This window comes from Phasianus colchicus, chromosome 4, assembly GCF_987193195.1.
Source record: "Phasianus colchicus chromosome 4, bPhaCol1.hap1.1, whole genome shotgun sequence".
Taxonomy (NCBI): Eukaryota; Metazoa; Chordata; class Aves; order Galliformes; family Phasianidae; genus Phasianus; species Phasianus colchicus.
Window position 1 is genome coordinate 56,699,297 of NC_143439.1, and position 13,699 is coordinate 56,712,995.

General features: G+C 34.6%; 1 long non-coding RNA gene across 1 annotated transcript; it reads right to left on the reverse strand.

Moving 5' to 3' along the window:
* Positions 1 to 303: 303 nt before the first annotated feature.
* LOC116226028 (uncharacterized) lies at positions 304 to 12,851 on the reverse strand. Its single transcript, XR_004166204.2, has 3 exons — positions 12,760 to 12,851; positions 7,541 to 7,619; positions 304 to 1,115 (listed from the first exon to the last, which is right to left on the reverse strand). It is a non-coding gene; the product is annotated as an uncharacterized LOC116226028 (long non-coding RNA).
* Between the last annotated feature and the right edge of the window lie 848 nt (positions 12,852 to 13,699).

Here is a 13,699-nt window from a genome sequence, read left to right on the forward strand (position 1 = left end):
CCAAGTTTAGGGACAGAACATGCACAACTTAGCTTCAGCCTTAAACTAAATTAATTAGGTAAGTGGTATGACCCAGGCTTGAAATCTGTTTTAAGGACAAGGTGGTACCAGGTACATCAGACAGATCAGCTCTCATTGCCCTCATCCAATGCTTTACAGCCTGACCCAAAGGGCAAGGTCTAATTATTAAAAAAAAAAAAAAAAAAAAAAAAAAAAATTGCTGAGAGAACTCTTTGGACAAAGCCTCTGGAAAAGAATTTGTGAGAAAATTTATTTTCCTAAGTTTGTCTTGCAAGAGTTTTTGCACTGCTGGGGCATTTATTTTGGAAAAGTTTAAGGGAAGCTAGTATACTTTAGTCAAGAAATTTCATGGAGTTAAATTCACAGCCTCTATACAGGAACATCTGTAGTGGAAGGAGTTTGGAAAGATGGCAAATTCTGTGGTGTAGATTTACTCCTATCTCCTTCATGCTCAGGTCTCAGCCATTCCAGTCATCTGATTTTTCAATGAAGCACGTTACACTGGTTAGATATCTTCCTTTTGTAAAGACAAATTAAGAGGAGATTTGCAACAAAGAGGGAAAACTGTGCTACCTGACAGCTGAATTTTCTGTGCTGAAATCTATGACTGAAAGCACCCAACCCTATCCATTCTTTGTCTCTGTTCTCAGGAGGAGAGTAACCATCTGTAAAAAGGAGGGGGAAATTGTGCTGGCAGTAAAACTCTTATTTGTCTAAAACAATATTAGGTCTGCAGAGGGCTACAATGAGACACTCTGAAGAGTCTAAGCTTTAGTAAACAATCATATTTATATAAAATCTGCCTGTGAAAGTATTGCAGGGCTTAGAAATCCCTAGAACAATAAATCTTCTTGTTCTTCCTGATGGAGATAGATTCTAAGGTCATCAACTATACGGATCAGATGAGTCTCACATGAATGCTTTGGCCCAGAGCTGCACTGGTAATAAACAGGATTTTTATTACATCTCTAAGTGCTCCATGACACGTGTTAAATTACTGTAGGCTTCAGAAACTGCAGTTCAGAAGTGTTGTACAATTGGATAGCTCAAATTAGTTCCCTTTGCTCCATTTCAACATGATGCCTCAGCTTCTCCTGTAGAAGAAGAAAAAAGACTTTTGTTTCCTTTATTCTAATTGGCATTCAACTTCTACATGATAATGGTAAAGGAACTTAAGATTTTTTTTTGCATTAATTTATAAAGGGAATTTTTTTTTTTTTAACAACACTGCAATTTTTAATTTTTTTTTTTTTTTTTTTTTTTTTTAAAACTCTGATGAACTCTTTCATTTTAAATCAGTTTGTCTATTATTAATCTAAGGCTGCATCTAAAGTGCAGGACCTAGATGCCCTTCTCAGCTCATGACAGCTAGATACATCACCAGCTTCCCATCAGCCAGGACAAGGTCATGCACTTGCTTCCTCCTGGCTGTTCTCTTTATGCTAGATAGAACTCAGTGTACAAAGTGGAACATCTGCATCTACAAAATATCTCCTCCTAAGTGAGCTTTTACTTCAATAGGAACAGCAGTAAGTTCAAAGATACTAATCCCAAGATCCTTACTCTTTTAGTTTCTAATTTAGATTAAATTTTTGTTAAAATCACTGAGTCCTTGTCTTTCACAGGACCTTGTTATCTAGGCTATGCTTCAAAGACTATCAAATCAATGCAGGTATCTGAATAAATGTTGAGTCTCTGTTAATTCCAGTTCTGTGACTGGCCCTGTTCACTCTATTGCAAAAATCAAGACTAATAAATTTTCATGTACCATTGTGAATCAAAGTTCCCTCCTCTTAATCAAGCACTTCAGGGAAAACACACAGAACAAGAAAATACTGCATACGAATTCGCTGCAAAACTGAACTATCCGACTTGTGGCATTTTTGCTTTGTTCCTGCAAGCAAAGCTAGGTATATATTCAAATCTCTGCTTTTACTGAAAAAAAATATTCCTGAGTTTTCTAATCAAAACATATTGCATAGTCTTTAGCTTATTTTTCCATTTTATTTAGTATTTGGTATGAAATAGTAAAAATTTGAAAACAAATATTGTACATTTACAATCAGTTATAGGGTAACTATTTAGCAAGTGAATATTCTACTTTGTAAAGAGAGAAGAAACTTAAAACCTGGAACTGCAGTCATTACTACTCTCTATTACTGAAACACTGAGAAACCTTCAAAAATATTCTTTTTCTTCTTGCATTCTTGGCAGAAATCACCCTCCACATCCTTGTAGAAAGAATGCAAAGCATAATCTGACCTTGAGGTAGGTGGTGCCTTATTATGGCAAAGTTATTCCTGTATCACACGCATCAATATGGACTTTACTAGTTTCATCTTCTAAGAGTTTCAGGAAAAAAAAACAACAAAAAACTGCAGAGGAAACAACCACTGTAATTTTTATTCAGAATAGTAACTCAATAATTGAAGGTTAGCAGTTTGGGTCAATTAGAAGGAAAGAAAAAAAAAAAACCTTTAGCAAATGTTAGTGAAGTAATTTTATTGTGAAGTGAATCTTCTTATGCTTAATGCTTGTTTAAAAGGAGAAATCTTGGAAAGTTAGTGAGAAATAACTTAGGGAAGATTTAAAGTAGAACAGGTCTCTGTACTAGCTTTTCTGATCTTTTATTTTTTTCTGGAAGCAGACTTAAGCTGGTATCATAGTAGATCATTTAATTCGGTGTTATTTACACCTGAAAATCTGTAAAATTACTTTTTGTTTAAATATGACAGAATTGCTGAAATGACTTTTTAAAAATTATTTCTAGGTGTCAGTAGAGAAATTTCAAAGTGATAAGTAGAAAATACTATCATGTCATATAACTTCTATTCATAATAGCTACTTTATTTTTGATATTACATCTTTCTTCAGTCATTTGTTTAAGCTAAACTATTAGTTAGAATTAGAAAATTTGAGTACAATGTCTACTTATAAATATTTTTTCAGGAATAAAGAAGCAGGAAACATTTATGTAGTCACCATTCCATGTGTTTTGTGTAGCCTTTTTTAAGAGTTACAAAGCTGTCATAATTTTTCCTGAGAATCACATCTTCAAGGATAGTTCTGTGATAGTGTTCTTGGGCAAATTTATACTTCTTTCCACCAAACCTCCTCTCTCATATATTGACTATTTAACAGTTTATCTTCCATAGCAGCCTTTCCTTACAACCATGTGTAGGTTTACCTTTGGTCATGGCTCATATTGTTTCAGCTATTTGTTTTCATTAAAAAGTTCAATATCTCTTTACATTTATTCTAGGAAGCAGATATTATGTCTGCCAGCTTCAAAGAGAGTTAATTCAATTATTAGCACAAGAGGGTTTCATAACTTCAGAATTATGTTTCATTAGTCCTATCCATCAAAACATGCTTGTTGGCATCATGAGAAAGTTAAGACACTCAACATATCAAGTTCTAAGGTCATGCAAATAGATTCTATGCCTGCAGCTTGTCAAGTGCATCCATCTGGAACACCCATGGGTCAGGGACAATACTACATCTATTATATATTGGAAAGAAATATCTTCTGTTGTACAGAGGACGAGCATAAATTTGTGAAAACACATTTTTGGGAAAAAAAGAAGCAAGTTGCAAAGAAGTCAAAACAGACTCTGTAGCAAAAGTATTCCTCAATTTTAGGCTAAACAGCTGATAGAATGTGAAATTTTTTTGGTGATAAAATTCAGTCCCATATTCTCAGTAAATTTTGTATCAATGCTTTTCTTTGTGCTAAGCAGTATTTTTATAACACTGCAAAAAACTTCTTTAATCATGTGTGTGACACTACTAATTTTGATAAGAAGATTATAATTTAATTCACACAATAATTCTCATAGCATTTTCATGTTAATGTTTCAAAAATAATCAGGGTCTGCCCTAAACCAGATCTGTGCAAAAGTAAAGAGTTCTTTCAAGCAGTAGATTGCACACTTCCAGATTAAGTTTTCAAAGGCAGGCTATTAAAACAGTCTCCTACATCCTTTTATATATAATTTTAACTCATAAAATATCTCCACAGGGGTGTACACAGGAGGATTAATTGTGAGTTGAACCAAACCAGAATTGAACTTTTTTTTTTTTTTTTTTTACTGAGAAGGCTTAGGAAGAGATGCTGCTATATAATTTTTGTCCGACTTCACAAATACTTTCCAAAGAAGTACGACTATGTCATTTCTAATTGCATACTAGAAGAAAACAGCTTATAAATGGTGGATGCACCATATTACTCCTTAAACCTTAGTTTAAAAAGCAGATGGAATTAATCTTTGTGGGATATTTTTCATCAGTTCGTTTGAAGTTGGGTGTTTGATATAGAAGTTTTTAGTTGGAAATACCACAGAAATGGCTAATAGATGCCAGTTTATAGTCCTCACTTGTTGCTTTTTAATCTGAGCTAGACAGACAGAGGAAATCCCGCACAGAAGGAGACTCTTTTAACATCAGATACAACGATACTGAGGATGATGGTAAAAATTGCCCTGAAAGGCCAATGTCCCATCCCTCAGTATTGAAAATATTGGTAATCACATCACCACAGTCAAATTTAGCACCACAGAGATTTATATGCATACAACACCACACTTCATGCCCAAAAGCTGTTACTCCAAAGTGTATTGTTGGTCTGGGAGTGTATCTGCATCTACTGATACCATGATAAATATCTGCTTTTCTTCATCTCAATCATCAAAAATGTCTTGTTTTTTTAAAGGAAACTTGGCTGGCAGTCTCTTTGATGTCAACTTGAATCTTTACACTATGGTGATATGATGCCTGAAGTTTCTCTCTCACTTAATTTCAACACACTTTTTACATTAAATTTGAGACCAGAGGCATCTTTTTAGCTGTTTCTCAGATGACTATTACATCATCCCATCAAAAGGACTTTGTCAAGAGCATATAACTTTCTTTTTTACCAAGCAACATATTTTTAATGGTAGCATACACCATTTTGCAGATTTCATATTCACAATATTTCTTATATCATTTCAGTTCTTAGGGCCTACTAAGGCACTGGAGTCTTGAAATAGTTAATGACACCTATACAAGCAAACAGTAATTCTTCCCCAGAAGTCTATGTCTATAGTAATTCCTGATTCTTCTAATTACAGCCAATTCAGAGACAACAATCAAGCTTCACTTTTTCTCCACCCACGATCAAAGTCTGATTTAGGAAGTTTCAGTTCTAAATATGAGTACTGGATTTTCAGGGGTATTTTTCACAGAGTCTGTGTCAGTGTATTATAAAGCAAACAAACATTCAAATCCATGTTTTGAAACACTACCTTGAACATGAATTAAATGGCACTATGAAAACCTGGCCTTATAAATTTGAACATTCCCTATTAAAGATCTAAGGAATAATTAATTTTATTTATCAAATATTAGTGATAGAACACTCTTTTACAGTTTGTATATTCTGCTTTCCTCTTTCATGTTAAGTTTTATTTCTGAAATGGAAAAAAATATTCTAAGACTGCTCAGAGTCCTGAAGAAACATCATATCTTAATTATGCTGTATTTACTGTTTTAAGGGAGTTGAGAGAAATAACTGTGTGATCATTTTTATGTACAGATTGCTGCAGTAACATTGCATCTCTTTAATATAAATGGACATCACAGTTATAAACTGCCAGTCCACATTAAATATCTGTAACATTAGCTATAACTCAGTAGCTGGATTTGTAAAGATACCCCTCTTGCTCTCTTGCTAGAGAATGTGCTGCGCCATAAAGCAGTGCTTATCTCCAAGTATAGCTGTGCACACAGAGGTTTTGAATAGGATCTGGTACCCTGCCTGGGAAAAGACTGAACTCAACGGTTATTTTGTACTACATATTGCAGAACACACTGCTGCTGAACAAAGAGCAAAACCTGAAAAAGAATGGTGTCTAGGGTCTTATGTTGGGCCCCAGCCCCGCTGGGGTGATGAGATAATTAGCCCGGGTGAATTATTTTAATTTTCTAACCAAAGCAAACTTTTCTTCTGAATCAACAAATAATAAGCAAATAAAAATAAAAACAATGATAAATGTTTTATCTTCTTGAGCTTCTCTTCATCCCTTGGTTACAGCGCTATGATTCTTTTGTTAGCTCTGTCTGGCAAACCTGTGTGAATCTGGACACTCTGTTCCAGGCCTGAAGCAGAAGAGCTGCTGTTCATTAGGACCTCAGATTTCTGATCTTCTGGTCCCCCAAGGCTTTTCTCTCCTCTTTTTCTCTTAATATTGGTGATTTTTTTTTTTTTTAATTTTATTTAACTGAACTTCAATGAGCTTCTCATATTCCCCTCTACTAAATGATCCCCAGCTACATGACCCTTTTCTGTTAGGCCTTGGGATGAGTCAAAATATAACAAACAGACCTGTGTTCTTCTTAGATACTACAGTAATGTTATTGGTGAATTGAACACACTATTTTATGTGTTTATGCTACTTCTCTTAATTAAAATAGCACATATTTCCTTAGGAAGTCTATAATCCGAGCAATTTTTTTTTCCCCCTAAATTTGAAGTAATCTTAAACTGGAAGGAAAAACAGATGAACAAATTTTTGTTATAGTAGGTTTTTAAGAGTTCTACCAGACACTTCAATGTTTTCTGGTATACAGATAGGGAAATGAAATATATGGCAATGACGAAGAGCAATTATGACATTTTTTATCATGCTAATAACACCTACATGTAATCACAGTCACTTTAAAATTTCCTTTATTTGAATCTCTTCAGCTTCAAATTGTTTTTCTACAACTACATCCTAGCAGTGATACAAATACTATAATGTGAAGAGGGGATACCATTGTACCTCATAAATGTACATCAAGGGCAATGCTTTAATAAAATATATGTTGCTTTGAAAGTGATGCTCCTATTAATTTCTATGGAAACCAAAACAGATACAAAGAGCACCATAACACAATTTGATAGAACAGATTTTTGGCTGCAAAACACTATTTTTCCACATAGTCACCACCATTAGCCAATTTGTGTGGATGAGCTTGTCAGGAAAGTCTTCATTTTGGAGTGTGACAGCTGTACATGGCCACTGAAAATATGGCATGCCTTTCACATAGCTGTTGCTACTACTGAAACGCACCACCCACTGCCTCGTGCTCACATCCACTGATTGGTCTCCATAAACGTTCAGCAAGCATCAATGAATGTCAGTGGGTACAATTTTTTTCCACATGGAGGAATTCAGTAATGCTTCTTCACTTCATAAGCACTTCCATGTCAGATACCATTTTGTCAGACTGCCCCTCTGCTGCCATCTGTCACATGGCCATACCACCAACCAACACTTGCCTCTGATGAAAACATTACTTTCGGATCAGCTCTCTAATAATTTACCTCAGAGTTCAAAGCATATTTTGCAACGACTGCATTTAATTGTAAATATCTTTACTGCTACACATAAAGAATAACAGAATTATATTTGCAAGGCTATGGCACTTACAAAGCTTTACAGTGTGTTCATAAAATTTTCTACAACAAATATTCATTTTTATGATCAATTCTTACCTTGTTTTCTCCCACAGCTGTTCCTTTAAGGCTGTTTTAGACCTTCAGTCTTCCCTTATTCTTTAGATTTCTGTACATCCTGACATAAAAATGTGTGCATTTCAGATTAATGTGAACTTCCTTGTATTTTCACTACAGTGTGCATTTTTTTCTTGTAAACATTCTTGTAAGATTTTTTTTTTTTTTTTTTTAACCACCATAGAAAAGCTTGATCACAGAAGATGCAGGTGAAAGAGCGATGATCAGAGTTGTCTGCACATGAATTGTGACCACTCATATTTCTGGGAAAATGAGTTACATTGTAACCAGAAAACATTCCTGTCCTTGACAGTATGACACACTAAGTGAATTATCACATTAGTTAAGATGATGAATTTGAAATAAAATATCTAGCGCCATATGATTTCTGGTTGTTAGCCATTTTTCTTGTTGTGATCTCAGAAAGAATGATAAAGAAATTATTATTTACAAAATTATACTACTATCTCTTTTAAAGAAATATGCCTAGTATGAAATACACTGATGTTTCTGATCCTGTATATCAATTAAGCTTCTTTGTTTATATCAACCCCTTACCTGGGCCCTGGTAATGTTATTTGATACAGTTTTAAGAAAGCCAATTATTTGGTAAACATTACCAAATGCTGTTTTGTAAGAAATTGTTTTGCCTGCAAGCTATGAATTCTGTCGTATTCTATATTGTGAACCAGTGAATGTTACCCATAAAGTTAAGAGGGATACAAGGAACATATTTCAATTCTACCTGGGGATGCTTGAAATTTTGCACATTACCACGTAGTATTTTAAATGAAGCATGTCTCCAAGCATATCTGAACACCTATTTTAAGTAATTTTGTCATCATCATACATGAATTGTGGCAACTTCAGAAGAAAGTCTAGTTTTCTTGCCACTATGCATTTACTGAGCTGTATTTCAACAGCTTGCTCTTCTTTTGAATGGAAAATAGCATATGAAGATGGAGAGAGGAAATTCCACTTTCTTTTCATTCAGGGATATCTTGGAAAAAGTGAAAAAATAAAAATATTTTTTTCATGCGATTTTTTATAGTTCCCACATGATTTTAAAAGTAATGAGAGTTAAAGAAAATAAGTCAGAAATTTTGTCTGAAGAAATAGTAGTAGCAGGCTAAAAATACACTTATCAAAAACTTAAATGAAAGTATTTGCTGATGCTCATATAGCTTCATATATATCTAGTACATGTATTATTTTTTCCCCAAATTAACTTTTTGTTAATCATCTGCAGATTGGCAAATGCAAAAGTAGCACACCAAATCACAAAGTCATTGTTCAAAATGGTGTTTTAAAATCCCGCAATGTATTCATGAATATGTGCTTTGCACTACTCAAGTGTCCAGAATAATAGGAGACAATAAGTTATTTCACCTGTGTAGGAAAGAGAGGTAGAAAGCTGACATTCTTTTTAGTATTAAAAACAAGTCCTCCAAGAGAAATAATATTTTTAAAAGGTGTAGGTTATCAAATGGTTTGACTGAATCCTGAGCCATTTGGGATATAGAATATTTGTTTTTATTTTAACAAAGTAGACAATGAAATCATTAATTTATTTACATTATGTCCATTATGATCTGCAATCAACTAGAAAAGTCCTTTTGTGACATTTTAAAGGAAGGTAAGAAGAAATCCCACAAATCCATGTATATTAGAAATCAAGCATTTCTAACAACAACTGAAATCAAAATATCTATTGAGAATTAAAATGGAATTGTTGAGTTTTTAAAGTAGAATGTTGACTCTATAACAACAGTGGGGGGCTTTATTCAGCACCTCAAGAACTGCCTCTTCCCATTAGGCAATGCAGAAATACTTAGCTAATAAGACGACCCATGCATCATTTACTTCTTTCTCTACATATACAGAAGCTATTAACACTTCATACATATATAAAACAAATGCTCTGTACTTCTTCCTGGGCATCTCTGATATTTATAACCTAAGTCAGTATTTTTACTGTTTGGAGAAAATAATTGATAAGTAAACAAATGAGACAAAATTTAAGAGTCTTCTCTAGCTATTAAGATGGCATTAGCTATGAAAATGGATGAATAGAAAACTAAGCTTTCTTTTTCCAAATTATTATGTATATATTCTATATATAATAATAATTGAAAATAATTTTTTCTGAATTTTGTCTTTGTTCTTCCTACATTTTCTTCTCCAAATGACCATATTTGTAATCTCAAATCATGCAGAATACCTATTATTTATGTCCTATAAATCTATGTATTTATTTATAATTAATAAACATGGTAATTTGAAATTCAAATATGTTCATGTGCTTTCCTGACATTTTAAGTGCTGTATGCAACATAGACAGAAGATAAGAACCTATTCTAGAAAGACAGTAGAGTAAAAGCAATGCAGAAGAGTGGGGATTGAATTTACAAAAATATGGCATGCAACACATGAACTCTCAGTGAAAATTTTAAATGGCAAAAAGCAACAAAGTCATACCCATGATAGCTTAAAGCTTTGCAGGAAAAAAAAATGGAATTTCGATGAATAAATTTAAAAGTAGTGTTTGTTAACTGAGGTAGATTTGACTCAAAAAACAAACAAAAAACAAAAAAACAAAAAACCACCAAACAACATGAGAGAATGACTTTTGACTAAATATGTCAGAGAGCTGCATTAATGCCACTGAACCTCTGCAGGAAAAACATTCTGCCAGAAAGCTTACTGTGGAAAACAATGACAACATACTTTCACTTCAGGCTTCATAATGCATATGTTTTAAGAATAAAATCATTTAAAAAATTGGGTTCAGAGAAAACATGCACATTTATGCAAAATGTAGCTACTATTCTTCAAACAATATTAGAGATGTGTAGATTCATCAGTTTGCAAATGACAGCATAAGGGCCCCTGAGAATACCACAGCCTAAACACTGGTAGAGCTGCTAGCTACATTGAGATTTAGCACTTACACTTCTCCATATTGTTAATAAAACAATATTTAGAATCCTTTTATTTCACCTTTGTTTCCTCACCCTCTTACTATCATATATATGCACTGTTAAAACAAAATTTTACACACAATTTTTAACTCAGAGAAGATATATTATGGGTGATAGATCAAATTCCTACACTCTGTCTAGTAAAAGCCATAAGAAATCCTAATTACAGAGTATATTTCCAAAATCACATGCATAAATCTTATCTTTCTAATAATGGCCTCCATTTTATTTAAGAAATGTTTTTGGGTTCACAGATTACTAAAAATAATTTCCCAGTCATACAGTGTATTCCTGAATCCATTGCTGATGTTTCTCTTAGTAAATTGCAATGATGAGATGCCTTAGGGTAGCTGTACTCAAGGTCATACTCAAATTTATTGCCTTTATAGGCATGTCTATACTGTGAGCTATTACTGAAATGTCCGAGTTACTTTGCCTTGAGAAAGAGATGAGCAGGAACATTTGGTTCATGTCCCAATGTGATGGTACAGACACACATGATGTACCAGCAGATTTCATTCCATCACTTAAAACAGTCAGTATCTCATTTTGCACCTGGCTGTAACCTTTAGCTCCAACTTTTTATTTTACAAAGTTCCCAGCATGAATGGTCTCAATTCCTTTGTTGTTTATGGAAAAAAAAAAAAAAAAGTCATGGCTTGCCTTGCCATATATAATTGGATTTCATACTGGACAACCCAGAAGAAGGACTCAGAAAAGCAGCTCTCTGAGAGGATATGTGCTCAGCTAGGAATTCTGAAACCCTTGCTTGAAAAGTGTTTTAAGATTACAGTATGTATACAACGTGAAATCTATATTTTGTCTGAAACTTAGATAATCATATATTATCATCTTCACTTTCTTGAGCGCACGGTATCAGTAAAATCCAGCATCATCTTTTTTCTCCACAATCTGCTCATCTTCAGCCATCTAAGCCATTGATTTCAATAAGAAGTGAAAGCTATGCTCACTGCAGAACGCTTACTGTGTTGAAGGAGGATTTCTTTAGGACTGTGGATAGAAATCATACACACCAGGCTGTCGCTATTTTATCTACTGCCTTCAATAACACGAGCACATGTGCTAGCAGATGGAGACTGTTTAGAATGGACAAAATTAATTAAACATTGTTTCTCTATTCATCAGTTTGGTAGATAGCCTTTGCCAGAATCTTTGGTATTTCCTAACTGCGTAAGGATTGAGATATTTTCCGGACATCACATATTTCACATCTAAAGAAAAATTCTAGATTAAATTTAAATTTCACTGTGTATGTGACACGCACAGTGACAAGAGCATGCATGTGACATTCTAACTTCAAAGTCCGTCAAGAGTATTTGCTTTCCATTTCTACTATAGTGACAGAACTCACCTAAGTTTTTGTCTTCTCAGATTTACTGGCTGTTTAGAGTAGGTACAACTATCCTTTAAAAAAAGAAACAATGGAATTGTGGCTATATACAGCTGCTCAGGAATATAATTGCTCCTAAGCTCATGGACCAGGAAACACAACATAGAGCCTGCTTCTGCACCTTGAGTTCAAAGTCCTGATAATAAATTCTGAAGAGGAACTTAATTCTAAGATTCCTACATCCCAGAGGCTGTTTCTTTCAGGTGACTCACTATGAATGATGGGAGTATATAGAATTATTTAACTAAATAACTTAAAAGCAGAAGGCAAAAATTAGGTATATGCAAATTAGAATCTCAATCTTTCATTTCCCTTCCAGATCAGTATTTTATTTTCCTTTAAAATAATCACAGAACTGCTCAGGTTGGAAAAGACCTTAAAGACCATCAAGCCCAACTGCAATCTAACCATACGACCCTAACAACCCTTCACTAAATCACATCCCTGAGCACCACATCCAAATGGTTTTTAAATACATTCAGGGATGGTGACTCAACCACCTCCCTGCGGAAGCTATTCCAGTTCTTAACAACCCTTTCTCTAAAGAAGTGTTTACTGATATCCAGCCTAAACTTACCCTGGCACAACTTAAGTCCATTTCCCCTCAACCTGTTACCAGTGCAAAGATACCAACCCCAATCATGCTGTAAGCACCTTTCAGATATAGGAAGAGAGAAATAAGGTCTCCCCTCAGCCTCCTCTTCCCCAGTGTGTAATCAATGAATATACAGGTATTATAATTAAGAAATATACAGGAAAATTAAGCTGAACAGGTTATTACACTAAAGAAAAATGGATGGAAAGCTTACCCTTGTCCCAGGCTCACTAAGACTCCAAGAGAAGCAATTGCCAAAAGAGATCCTTCCCCCCCAATAGTCAGCTCTTAAATGGGTATAGGAGAGGTGGAGCCAGGCTCCATCCCTTCCCATAGCACAGAAGAATTGTCTTCACCTGTGCTCCCATGGCTGACTCACTGCTTGCCTCAGGTGGTCAATGAGAGGTTCAGGCCGTGATTCAGCAGTTCCCATACACCCAGACTAAACAACTCCAGTTCCTTCAGTTGCTCCTTATAAGGCATCGATTGCTACTCGTTGAGATGATGTACAAGGGCTGCTCTGAAAGTAAGGTCTCCTATTTTATTATGTTGGCCTGCAACATCAGAGGTGGATGTTTGTGGTACAGCAGTAGGGGCTGAACCTTCTGAGCAATGTTCTGTTACGTGTTGTTGCTGTGTGATAGATGGCAGTAGAGGGGCAGCCTGACAAAATGGTATCTGACATGGAAGTACATACGAAGCAAAGGCGTGTCACTGAATTCCTCCATACAAAAAAATGATACTTGTGCAGTGTGCAGGTTTTTGTTCATCATGGGTGAAAATGCTTAGCTAATGATGGTCACTATGTTGAAACTCACTGAGAATTTGCTCTGTGACATGTTGTGCTTTTTGTATCTGTTGCAGTTTCCAGGGAAATAAACAGGAGCCAGTACTTTAGGAGCAACCTACACATCTCTGCCTTTTAAGCCTGCACCTGAAGTTAAATTCTTACTCTCATATAAAAGGCCCTATGTATATTTATAACAAGTTAACTTTAAGTTAGTCCTATTATATCTTATGTGTCCGGTTTCTATACACATCATTCAATGGACTTCTTTTTAGACTATTCTGTTAAAACTAAATAAATTCCTAAGCTCAGTAACAAAGGAATCATTAAAGTAGGTTACAATTCTGTTTTGGAGGACTTTCATTGT